Here is a 13,522-nt window from a genome sequence, read left to right as displayed (position 1 = left end):
ACTATATTCATTGTTTAAGTCTTGTAATTTTCTGGTGGAGTCTTTAGGGTTTTCTATGTAGAGGATCATGTCATCTGCAAACAGTGAGAGTTTTACTTCTTCTTTTCCAATTTGGATTCCTTTTATTTCTTCCTCTGCTCTGATTGCTGTGGCCAAAACTTCCAGAACTATGTTGAATAGTAGCAGTGAAAGTGGGCACCTTTGTCTTGTTCCTGACTTTAGGGGAAATGCTTTCAATTTTTCACCATTGAGGATAACATTTGCTGTGGGTTTGTCATATATAGCTTTTATTATGTTGAGGTATGTTCCTTCTATTCCTGCCTTCTGGAGAGTTTTTATCATAAATGGATGTTGAATTTTGTCAAAGGCTTTCTCTGCATCTATTGAGATAATCATATGCTTTTTATTTTTCAATTTGTTAATGTGGTGAATTACATTGATTGATTTGCGGATATTGAAGAATCCTTGCATCCCTGGGATAAAGCCCACTTGGTCATGGTGTATGATCTTTTTAATGTGTTGTTGGATTCTGAATGCTAGAATTTTGTTAAGGATTTTTGCATCTATGTTCATCAGTGATATTGGCCTGTAGTTTTCTTTTTTTGTGGCATTTTTGTCAGGTTTTGGTATTAGGGTGATGGTGGCCTCACAGAATGAGTTTGGAAGTTTACCTTCCTCTGCAATTTTCTGAAAGAGTTTGAGTAGGATAGGTGTTCAGTTCAGTTCAGTAGCTCAGTCGTGTCCGACTCTTTGCCACCCCATGAATTGCAACACACCAGGCCTCCCTGTCCATCACCAACTCCTGGAGGTCACTCAGACTCACACCCATTGAGTCAGTGATGCCATCCAGCCATCTCATCCTCTGTCGTCCCCTTCTCCTCCTGCCCCCAATCCCTCCCAGCATCAGAGTCTTTTCCAATGAGTCAACTCTTCGCATGAAGTGGCCAAAGTACTGGAGTTTCAGCTTTAGCACCATTCCTTCCAAAAAACACCCAGGGCTGATCTCCTTCAGAATGGACTGGTTGGATCTCCTTGCAGTCCAAGGGACTCTCAAGAGTCTTCTCCAACACCACAGTTCAAAAGCATCAATTCTTCAGTGCTCTGCCTTCTTCACAGTCCAACTCTCACATCCATACATGACCACAGGAAAAACCATAACCTTGACTAGATGGATCTTAGTCGGCAAAGTAATGTCTCTGCTTTGGATAGGTGTTAGCTCGTCTCTAAATTTTTGGTAGAATTCAGCTGTGAAGCTGTCTGGACCTGGGCTTTTGTTTGCTGGAAGATTTCTGATTACAGTTTCAATTTCTGTGCTTGTGATGGGTTTGTTAAGATTTTCTATTTCTTCCTGGTTCAGTTTTGAAAAGTTGTACTTTTCTAAGAATTTGTCCATTTCTTCCATGTTGTCCATTTTCTTGGCATATAATTGCTGATAGTAGTTTCTTATGATCTTTTGTATTTCTGTGTTTTCTGTTGTGATCTCTCCTATTTCATTTCTAATTTTATTGATTTGATTGTTCTCCCTTTGTTTCTTGATAAGTCTGGTTAATGGTTTGTCAATTTTATTTATCCTTTCAAAGAACCAGCTTTTGGCTTTGTTGATTTTTGCTATGGTCTCTTTTGTTTCTTTTGCATTTATTTCTGCCCTAATTTTTAAGATTTCTTTCCTTCTACTAACCCTGGGGTTATCCATTTCTTCCTTTTCTAGTTGCTTTATGTGTAGAGTTAGGTTATTTATTTGACTTTTTTCTTGTTTCTTGAGGTATGCCTGTATTGCTATGAACTTTCCCCTTAGCACTGCTTTTACAGTGTCCCACAGGTTTTGGGTTGTTATGTTTTCATTTTCATTCGTTTCTATGCATATTTTGATTTCTTCTTTGATTTCTTCTGTGACTTGTTGGTTATTCAGAAGCGTGTTCTTCAGCCTCCATATGTTGGAATTTTTAATAGTTTTTCTCCTGTAATTGATATCTAATCTTACTGCATTATGGTCAGAAAAGATGCTTGGAATGATTTCAATTTTTTTTTTTTAATTTATCAAGGCTAGATTTATGGCCCAGGATGTGATCTATCCTGGAGAAGGTTCCATATGCACTTGAGAAAAAGGTGAAATTAATTGTTTGTGGGTGAAATGTCCTATAGATATCAATCAGGTCTAATTGGTCTATTGCATCATTTAAAGTTTGTGTTTATTTGTTAATTTTCTGTTTAGTTGATCTATCCATAGGTGTGAGTGGGGTATTAAAGTCTCCCACTATTATTGTGTTATTGTTAATTTCCCCTTTCCTACTTGTTAGTATTTCTCTTAAATATTGTGGTGCTCCTATGTTGGGTGCATATATATTTATAATTGTTATATCTTCTTCATGGATTGATCCTTTGATCATTATGTAGTGTCCTTCTTTGTCTCTTTTCACAGCCTTTGTTTTAAAGTCTATTTTATCTGATATGAGTATTGCTACTCCTGCTTTCTTTTGGTCTCTATTTGCGTGGAATATCTTTTTCCAGCCCTTCACCTTCAGTCTGTGTGTGTCCCTTGTTTTGAGGTGGGTCTCTTGTAGACAACATATATAGGGGTCTTGTTTTGTATCCATTCAGCCAGTCTTTGTCTTTTGGTTGGGGCATTCAACGCATTTATGTTTAAGGTAATTATTAATAAGTATGATCCCGTTGCCATTTACTTTATTGTTTGGGGTTCAGGTTTATACTCCCATTTTGTTTCCTGTCTAGAGAATATCCTTTAGCATTTGTTGGAGAGCTGGTTTGGTGGTGCTGAATTCTGTCAGCTTTTGCTTGTCTGTAAAGCTTTTGATTTCTCCTTCATATTTGAATGAGATTCTTGCTGGGTACAGTAATCTGGGCTGTAGGTTATTTTCTTTCATCACTTTAAGTATGTCTTGCCATTCCCTCCTGGCCTGAAGGGTTTCTATTGAAAGATCAGCTGTTATCCTTATGGAAATCCCCTTGTGTGTTATTTGTTGTTTTTCCCTTGCTTCTTTTAATATTTGTTCTTTGTGTTTGATCTTTGTTAATTTGATTAATATGTGTCTTGGGGTGTTTCACCTTCGTTTATCCTGTTTGGGACTCTCTGGGTTTCTTGGACTGGGTGATTATTTCCTTCCCCATTTTAGGGGAGTTTTCAACTATTATCTCCTCAAGTATTTTCTCATGGTCTTTCTTTTTGTCTTCTTCTTCTGAGACTCCTATGATTCGAATGCTGAGGCATTGAACATTGTCCTGGAGGTCTCTGAGATTGCCCTCATTTCTTTTAATTCGTTTTTCTTTTTTCCTCTCGGATTCATTTATTTCTACCATTCTATCTTCTATTTCACTAATCCTGTCTTCTGCCTCTGTTATTCTACTATTTGTTGCCTCAGAGTGTTTCTGATCTCATTTATTGCATTATTCATTATATATTGACTCTTTTTTATTTCTTCTAGGTCCTTGTTAAACCTTTCTTGCATCTTCTCAATCCTTGTCTCCAGGCTATTTATCTGTGATTCCATTTTGATTTCAAGATTTTGGATCATTTTCACTATCAATATTCAGAATTCTTTATGAGGTAGATTCCTTATCTCTTCCTCTTTTGTTTGGTTTTGTGGGCATTTATCCTGTTCCTTTACCTGCTGGGCATTTCTCTGTCTCTTCATCTTGTTTATATTGCTGTGTTTGGGGTGGCCTTTCTGTATTCAGGCAGTTTGTGGAGTTCTCTTTATTTTGGAGTTTCCTCTTTGTGGGTGGGATTGTATCAGTGGCTTGTCAAGGTTTCTTGGTTAGGGAATCTTGTGTTGGTGTTCTGATGGGTGGAGCTGGATTTCTTCTCTCTGGGTTGCAATGAAATGTCCAGTAATGAGTTATGAGATGTCAATGGTTTTGGAGTAACTTTGAGCTGCCTGTATATTGAAGCTCAGGGCTGTGTTCCTGTGTTGCTGGAGAATTTGTGTGGTATGTCTTGCTCTGGAACTTGTTGGCCCTTGGGTGGTGCTTGGTTTCAGTGTAGGTATGGAGGCATTTGATGAGGTCCTATCAATTAATGTTCTCTGGAGTCAGGAGTTCTCTGATGTTCTCAGGATTTGGACTTAAGCCTCCTGCTTCTGGTTTTCAGTTTTATTTTTACAGTAGTCTCAAGACTTTTCCTTCTATACTGCACCTTTGATAAAACATCTAGATTAAAGATGAAAAGTTTCTCCAAATTGAGGGACACCCGGAGAGGTTCCCAGAGTTACATGGAGAAGAGAAGAGGGAGGGGTGAGTTAGAGGTGACCTGAATGAGATGAGGTGGAATCAAAAGAGGAGAGAGCAAGCTAGCCAGTAATCACTTCCTTATGTGCTTTCTACTGTCTGGACTGCTCAGAGATGTTCACAGAGTTATACAGAGAAGGGGAGAGGGAGGAAGGAGACATAGGTTGTCAGGAGGATATGAGATGGGAATGAAAAGGAGAGAGACAGATCCAGCCAGTAATCAGTTCCCTAAGTGTTCTCCACCATCTGGAACACACAGAGATTCACAGAGTTGGGTAAAGAGAAGGAGGAGGAAGGAGACAGAGGTGACCTGGTAGAGAAAAAGGAGAGTCCAAAGGATGAGAGAGCAGTCAAGCCTGTACACTCGCTCTCAAGTAAAAATGGGTACTGAAGGTTGGGGTTTTGAAAGTACAAAATTGATAACAAATACCAAAAAGCAAAGATTAAAAATCTAGAGTAGAGGTAGGATTTTCAAAAATACAATATGAAAGAAAAGGAGAAGAAGAAGAAGAAGAAAAAAGTCACAAGAATAGTAAAAAAAAAAAAAAATGAAGTTTGCTTTAAAAATAGGGTATTTTTTTTTTGAAAAGTAATAGGTTATAAAAATGAAAATTAAAGGAGAAATAGAGGACTTAAAATTTTAAAAATGTTTTAAAAAAAGAAGAAAACGAAAAGAAGGAAAAAACAAAAGAATGATCGTAAAAACAGTAAAGGTATATCTAGGACTTTCTCTGGTGTTGTTGTGGGGAGTGTGTAGTGGGTACTAACGACACAGGGTTTTAATCTATTGCCCCTGTCACTTCCAAGGCGGTTCCCTCTGTTTTAGCTTCTTCTGTGTCTGACTTCCGCCCTGACACAAAGAGGAGGGTTGGGGTGGTGGACTTTTTTTTTTTTTTTTTTTAGGCTCACTTGTCCAGTCGCTCTGTGGGGAGGGAGGGATGCTGCAAACAAACAACACTGGCGTTTGCTTGCAGTGTCTCAGCCACACTGGGCCTGCCCCTGCTCACAGCGCACACAGCTCAGCTCTAGGTTGCTCGGCCAGCAACCGTCTGAGGCTGATCCTCGGCTGCATGCACCTCCCAGGTCTAAGCTGCTCAGGTAGTCCTCAGAGGCGCAGACTTGGTTGGGCCTGTGTTTTGTGCCCTTCCCAAGTCCAAGTAGCTCAGGTGTTTGGTGAGCACGGTCGCTGCGACCGACTTATCACCTCTCCCGTCCCTGCTGCTCAGTTTTCTGGGTATACAGCTGGCACACCTTCTCAGGCGGATGATAACTGTCCAGAACCCCAAGAAGTCTTAGTTAGCAAAGAAGCTTGTTTGCAGTTTGGTAGTTAATGTCTCTCTGGGGCTTCGATTGCCAACTTCCGGCCCTTCCGGCTCTGGCTGTCTGTCACCAGAGGGGGATGGTCTGCAGCCAGCTAATTCTGTTCCATCCTTTGTTCTGTGAGCCGTCCTGGTAGTGTCTTAGGTTAGAGCTTTTCCCGTGATAGCTATCCCACAGTCTGGCTTACTAGCCCAAGTTAGTTCACTCTGGGTACACTCGGGGCATTTGGGCCTGATCCTTAAAAGGCAATGCAGCCCGCGCCTCCCTGCCCAGCCCCCACTTGCTAATGTCAGATGCAGGCATCTGCGCTGCTTCTCCACTGGGGGAGTTACCACTGGGCTCATAATCTGTGGATTTTAATTATTTATTTCCTTCCTGTTATGTTGCCCTCTGTGCTTCCAAGGCTCGCCACAGACTCAGCAGTGAGAGTGTTTCCTGGTGTTTGGAAACTTCTCTCTTTTTCAGACTCCCTTCCCGGGACGGAGCTCCCTCCCTACCTCTTTTGTCTCTTTTTTTGTCTTATAATTTTTCCTACCTGTTTTTGAAGACAACGAGCTGCTTTTCTTGGTGCCTGATGTCCTCTGCTGGCATTCAGAAGTTGTTTTGTGGAATTTACTCAGCGTTGAAATGTTCTTTTGATGAATTTGTGGGGGAGAAAGTGGTCTCCCCATCCTATTCCCCTGCCATTTTAGGACTGCCCCTCTGCCTTTTCTAAAATCAGCTTGAACATCTGGAAGTTCACAGTTCATCTATGGTTGAAGACTGGCTTTGAGAATTTTGAGCATTACTTTACTAGCATGTGAGATGAGTACAATCATGTGGTAGTTTGAGCATTCTTTGGCATTGCCTTTCTTTGGGATTGGAATAAGACTGACCTTTTCCAGTCCTGTGGCCAAAACTGAGCTTTGGGAATTTGCTGGCATATTGAGTACAGCACTTTCACAGCATCATCTTTTAGGATTGGAAATAGCTCAACTGGAATTCCATCACCTCCACTAGCTTTGTTCATAGTAATGCTTCCTAAGGCCCACTTGACATCACATTCCAGGATTTCTGGCTCTAGGTGAGTCTCCACATTCCAAGATGTCTGGCTCTAGGTGAGTGATCATTGTGATTATCTGGGTCATGAAGATCTTTTTAATACAGTTCTTCTGTGTATTCTTGCCACCTCTTTTTAATATCTTCTGCTTCTGTTAAGTCCATACCATTTCTGTCCTTTTTTGAGCCCACCTTTGCATGAAATATTCCCTTGGTATCCCTAATTTTCTTCAAGAGATCTCTAGTCTTTCCCATTCCGTTCTTTTCCTCTATTTCTTTGCATTGATCACTGAGGAAGGCTTTCTTATCTCTCCTTGCTATTCTTTGGAACTCTGCATTCAAATTGGTTTATCTTTCCTTTTCTCCTTTGCTTTTCACTTCTCTTCTTTTCACAGCTATTTGTAAGGGCTTCTCAGATAGCCATTTTGCCTTTTGCATTTCTTTTCTGTGGGGATGGTCTTGATCCCTGTCTCCTGTACTATGAACCTCCGTCCATATTTCATCAGGCACTCTGTCTATCAGATCTAGTCCCTTAAATCTATTTCTCACTTCCACTGTATAATCACAAGGAATTCAACTTTGGTCATACTTGAATGGTCTAGTGGTTTTCCCTACTTTCTTCAATTTAAGTCTGAATTTGGCAATAAGGAGTTCATGATCTGAGCCACAGTCATCTGCTGGTCTTGTTTTTGCTGACTGTCTAGAGATTCTCGATCTCTAGAAATATAATCTGCAAAGAATATAATCAATCTGATTTCAATGCTGACCATCAGGTGATGCCCATGTGTAGAGTCTTCTCTTATGTTGTTGGAAGAGGTGTTTGCTATGACCAGTGCATTATATAAGTTATAAGTTACATGTGTACAATATAGTGATTCACAATTTTTAAAGGTTATACTCCATTTATTGTTGTTCAGTTGCCAAGTTGTGTCCGATTCTTTGCGACCCATGGACTGCAGCTCACCAGGCTTCTCTGTCCTTCACTATCTCCCAGAGTTTGCTAAAACTCATGTCCGTTGAGGCAGTGATGCCATCTTACCATCTCATCCCCTGTCACCACCTTTTCCTCCTGTTCTCAGTCTTTCCCAGTATCAGGGTCTTTTCCAATGAGTCAGCTGTTCACATCAGGTGGCCAAAGTATTGGATATTTGGCTTTAGCATCAGTCCTTCCAGTGAATATTCAAGGTTGATTTCCTTCAGGATGGACTGGTTTGATCTCCTTGCCGTCCAAGGGACTCTGAAGAGTCTTCTCCAGCACCACGGTTCTAATGCATCAATTCTTTGGTGTTCAGCCTTCTTTATGATCCAATTCCCACCCATACATGGCAGCTGGAAAAAACATAGTTTAGCTGTGTGAACCTTTGTCAGCAAAGTGATGTTTCTGCTTTTTAATATGCTGTCCATGTTTGTCTTGGCTTTTCTTTCAAGGAGCAAGTGTCTTTTAATTTCATGGTTTCAGTCACCATCTGCAGTGATTTTGGAGGCCAAGAAAAGAAAGTCTGTCATTGTTTCCATTGTTTTCCCATCTATTTGCCATGAAGCGATGGGATTGGATGTCATGATCTTAGTTTCTTGGAGGTTGAGTTTTAAGTCAGCTTTTTCACTCTCCTCTTTTACCTTCATCAAGAGGCTCTTTAGTTCTTCTTCACTTTCAGGCATTAGGGTGGTGTCAGTCTGATTTTGGTGTTGACCATCTGGTGATGTCCATGTGTAGAGTCTTCTTTTGTGTTGTTGGAAGAGGGTGTTTGCTATGAGCAGTGCATTCTCTTGGCAAAACTCTGTGAGGCTTTGGCCTGCTTCATTCTTTACTCCAAGGCCAAATTTCCCTGTTACTCCAGGTGTTTCTTGACTTCCTACTTTTGCATTCTAGTCCCCTACAATGATAAGGATACCATTCCATAGTAGGCATCAAACTTAATTAATCTAGTTCTTCTTTATCTTCTAATATGTAAAGATAATGGTGCTCAGAGGGATTACGGGGTTTTTTTCCCCTCAAAACCATAGATTTTGATTGTGGGAGAATCAAGATCCACAGAGATTTCCACTGGTTGCATTTCATGTATTAATGGAGAGACCAGTACTCATATGCTGCTGCTAAGAGAGTCTACGAGTCAATCTCATGGAATAAGACAAGTGTCCTTGGATTGGTAGAAGGAAGTTAAGTGTTCTTAAACTAGTCAGAGTTGAAAATCTTGTTCTACCAGTGTAGTTTAGGGAGAAGTTTCTCATATATTTAAATGCACTACGATTTGTTTTGTCTTACTTTAAACGGATAAAGTCCTCCTCTTTAAATTTTCTTAGGTGAAACAATTCTTCTGTGTGAATTTTGAGTTCTGTAAGTGGATAGAATGGGTACTTTCTCATGGAAAAGGGCAAGATTTTAGGCAGGTGGTTTTATAGCCTACTCAGCGCACACTACCCCTGCAGTTAGACAGTTTCCCTTAAGAGTTCAGGAGGACTTGAATGCATTGCCAGGTCTTAATTCCTTCTGATTTTCTTTAAAAGAAAAAATTCTTTTGGGTTTTGATTTGGTGTCGTGAATGAAAACTGTTGCCATGCCATATCAACAAAGGATGCTGCAGTGTAGCCCTCAGCCACTATCACCACCACCATGGTGAGCCCAAGTGGACTCAGGATGGAGACAAATGGGTTGCCTGCTGCCCAGCCATCAGTCACTGCAGACACCACACAGTGCACCATGAAGGGACTCTGGATGTGAAAGCACAGGACATAGGGCCCAGATAGCTGAGATGCACATCAGAGAATCATTTCCATGAGCTCAAACTCTTTTTTCTTCCAATACATCAGTTCATTTCAGTCCCTCACTGTGTCCAACTCTTTGCAACCCCATGGAATGCAGCACACAAGGCCACCCTGTCCATCACCAACTCCCGTAATCTATCCAAACTCATGTCTATTGGGTCGGTGATGCCATCCAGCCATCTCATCCTCTGCTGCCCCCTTCTCCTACTGCCTACAATCTCTCCCAGCATCAGGGTCTTTTCAAATGAGTCAGCTCTTCGCATCAGGTGGCCAATGTATTGGAGTTTCAGCTTCAGCATCAGTCCTTCCAATGAACATTCAGGACTGATCTCCTTTAGGATTGACTGGCTGGATCGCCATATAGCCCAAAGGACTCTCAAAAGTCTCCTCCAACACCAGAGTTCAAAAGCATCTATTCTTCAGCACTTAGCTTTCTTTATAGTCCAACTCTCACATTCATACATGACTATTGGAAAAACTATAACATTCACTACCTGGACTTTTGTTGGCAAAGTAATGTCTCTGCTTTTTAACATGCTGTCTGGGTTGGTCATAACTTTCCTTCCAAAGAGCAAGCGTCTTTCAACTTCATGGCCATAGTCACCATCTGCAGTGATTTTGGAATCCCCAAAATAAAGTTTGCCACTGTTTCCACTATTTTCCCATCTATTTGCCATGAAGTGATAGGACCAGATGCCATGATCTTAGTTTTCTGAATGGTGAGCTTTAAGCCAACTTTTTCACTCTCTTCTTTCACTTTCATCAAGAGGCTCTTTAGTACTTCTTCACTTTCTGCCATAAGGGTGGTGTCATCTGCATATCTGAGGTTATTGATATTTCTCCCAGCAATCTTGATTCCAGCTTGTGCTTCATCCAGCCCAGCATTTCTCATGATGTACTCTACATATAAGTTAAATAAGTACAGTGACAATATGCAGCCTTGACATACTCCTTTTCCTATTTGGAACCTGTCTGTTGGTCCATGTCCAGTTCTAACTGTTGTTTCCTGACCTGCATACAGATTTCTCAAGAGGCAGGTCAGGTGGTCTGGTATCCCCATCTCTTTCAGAATTTCCATAGTTTATTGTGATCCACACCATCAAAGGCTTTGCCATAGTCAATAAAGCAGAAATTGATGCTTTTCTGGAACTATTTTGCTTTTTCGATGATCCAGCAGATGTTGGCAAATTTGATCTCTGGTTCCTTTGCCTTTTCTAAAACCAGCTTGACCATCTGGAAATTCACAGTTCATGTATTCCTAAAGCCTGGCTTGGAGAATTTTGAGCATTAATTTACTAGTGTGTGAGATGAGTGTGATTGTGCTGCAGTTTGAGCATTCTTTGGGATTGCCTTTCTTTGGGATTGCAATGAAAACTGACCTTCTCCAATCCTGTGGCCACTGTTGAGTTTTCCAAATTTGCTGGCATATTGAGTCCACTACATAGAAAACACTAAATCCATTAAGTTAAGATGTCTGACTTTCTTTAATTAACAGTAATATTTTGATATTCCTGACCACCTGGTTTTTGTTGCAAAATCCTACACATCCTGGCTGTTCCCTTGAGTCTTGGGAGCACTCCCTCAGAGCTACCTGAGAGGCTGCCTTCTGGACTGAAGTCCTCACGAAGTCCATCAAATAAAACAATATTCTCAACTTTTTAGGTTTTGCACTTTTTCCGGTTGATTTGTTGTATAAACTGTTGACAAAAGCTAAATTCTCCTGGGAATTTGAAAGCTAAACTCTCCTGAGAAAACCACAACATCTCAAATCACTAAGACTTCCATGGCCCATCCTCGTCAGATGTGTGGGTAGGGAATGAGGAAGGGCACATTCTAGTAATCTTGTACTAGTCAGACCCTGTAAAGCAGGAAGGGAATGTGTGGGTCCATAAGAGAAACAAAAAGCAAGCAGGAGAAAAGGTAGAGAAAAAGAGAAAATGATTGATTAGATTCCTAGAGCTGCTCTATCAGATTACTACAAACTAAAAGCAGAGACATTTATTGGGTAATAGTTTGGGAGTTCAAACTCGAAATGTTGAGAGAGCTGTGCTCTCTGAAGGCTCTCAGATCCTTCCTGGCCTCTTCTGGGCTTCTGGGGTTGCTGGCAATCCTCAGCTTCTAAACATATCACTGCAAACTCTTTCCTCTTGCATTTCACTATAAGCAGAAGGAGGAACCAGGCTGCACCTTCCACACTTTGCTTAGAAATCTCTTCAGCTAAATGGTCTACTTTACACCCAAATAGTAGAACAGGCAGTATCCCCAGGATACAGTAAGCCACGTGTCTGACTTCATTCTTCCCTGAAGTGCCCTGTGGCCTCATACAGCTCCCAAGAAACATGATCAGACACTGAGTCTGGCTTTCTGGACAAGATTAGGTCATTTAATAAGGGCCTTTTGGATCCACCATGATAACTCCAAACAATGAATATAATTTAAGAAATTTTGCTGCTATAGCAAGCACATGAAGGAAAAGCTTTCCACTTCACAAAAGTGAAGCACCCATCATGTTATAGGGCAACATTTCTGTCTCTTTAAAACACTTTATTCACTGGCCCCACCCAATCTGCTTTCTGGCTCCGAGGTCTCAGAGGTGCAGCAGTTAGAGCAAAAGCAGGGGCTCAAACAGCTTCTCTGGAGGAAACCAGACAGCTCATCAAACCCTTAAATCAGGTGAGCATGGCTGAGAACAGATCCCAGGGAGACAGAGCTGTAGGGACAGTAGGATAGAGGAGTCTAGGGAGGGCGTTGATTCTGGCCTGAGAAGGGACCAGGTGCTCTGCAAACAAGTCAGGAGGATGCTGCCAGAGTGGGGGAGGTGGCGGTAGGGAGGGGAGTAAGGATATCTGTTAACACATTGTCCATGCGTCTCATTTTAACAAGACAACCTTTTGCTGAATATTGCAACTTTCCTCCAGGAATCCCCAGAGGCTCAGTGGTAAAGAATCCACCTGCAATGCAGAGATGCAGGAGATATGGGTTCACTCTCTGGGCTGAGAAGATCTCCTGGATGAGGAAATGGCAAACCACTCCAGTTTTTTTCGCCTGGGAAATCCCATGGACAGTGGAGCCTGGCACGCTGGTAGTCCATGGGATCACAAAGAGTCAAACACCACTCAGAATACATGCAGGCACCTTCTATACAGTTGCTGTTGGAACCCAGAGTTTTCTCTTAGTGTCTTCAAGGCAGGTCTTTAGAACTACAAGGTAATTTAAGCCATTTTGTCTAAATACCTTGTTGAATTAAATTTAATTTTATATTACAGTACAGTTTATTTTTAATGTATTAGTTTCTGGTGTACATGTAAGTGACTTAGTTATATATAAATATACACCCACTCTTTTTCAGATTCTTTGCCACATAATTTATTACAGAGTATTGAGTGGAGAAGGAAATGGCAACCGTCTCCAGTGTTCTTGCCTGGAGAATCCCAGGGACAGGGAGCCTGGTGGGCTGCCATCGATGGGATAGCACAGAGTCAGACAAGACTGGAGCAACGTAGCCAGAGCAGAGTATTGAGTAGAGTTCAATATGCAACATGCTTTACAGTAAGTCCTTGTTGATTTTATGGAAATAGAATCCCTGAGAGCATGGCGACTCCATGAGACCTTGGTGAATTCATGAGACAATGGATTACCCAGGTAACTAATGGCAGAGGAAACCTAAAACTCAGTTTGAATTCATTTCAATACTTAACAGAGAGAAGTTGTGTCCCTAGTAGGATGACAGATAAGTTGAGGACCCTGTACTCTGACGACAGGGTTAGCTATTCTAAAGAAAAAAATATCTGTGAAACCCTCCCCTTGCCTTCTCTAACTACACACATGCTACCTGTTCACCATTTGGCAAAGAGAGTGAACTCTTTTCCCCTCACCTACCTCTGATCTGATGTGATCTATGGAATGATGAAACAGAGAAGGAACCTAGAAGAGGCTGGAGTGTGCAGTGGATAAGAGTGACCGTGGTAGTCAGACAGACTTTGAATTGGGTCCATCTCTTCTCAATAGTAATTTACACCATAACTGTGGGCAAGTGTCTCAGAATTCTTGAGCCACATCAGTTTCTTCATTTAAACAATTCTGATAATAAAATTTCTTCCCTGCAGGTTTTTTGGGGAGTGAGACATAATTATCTCTTGAATAACACAGGTTTGAATTG

This window comes from Ovis aries, chromosome 4 (assembly GCF_016772045.2).
Source record: "Ovis aries strain OAR_USU_Benz2616 breed Rambouillet chromosome 4, ARS-UI_Ramb_v3.0, whole genome shotgun sequence".
In the NCBI taxonomy this organism is placed as follows: domain Eukaryota; kingdom Metazoa; phylum Chordata; class Mammalia; order Artiodactyla; family Bovidae; genus Ovis; species Ovis aries.
This window is presented reverse-complemented; position numbering follows the sequence as displayed.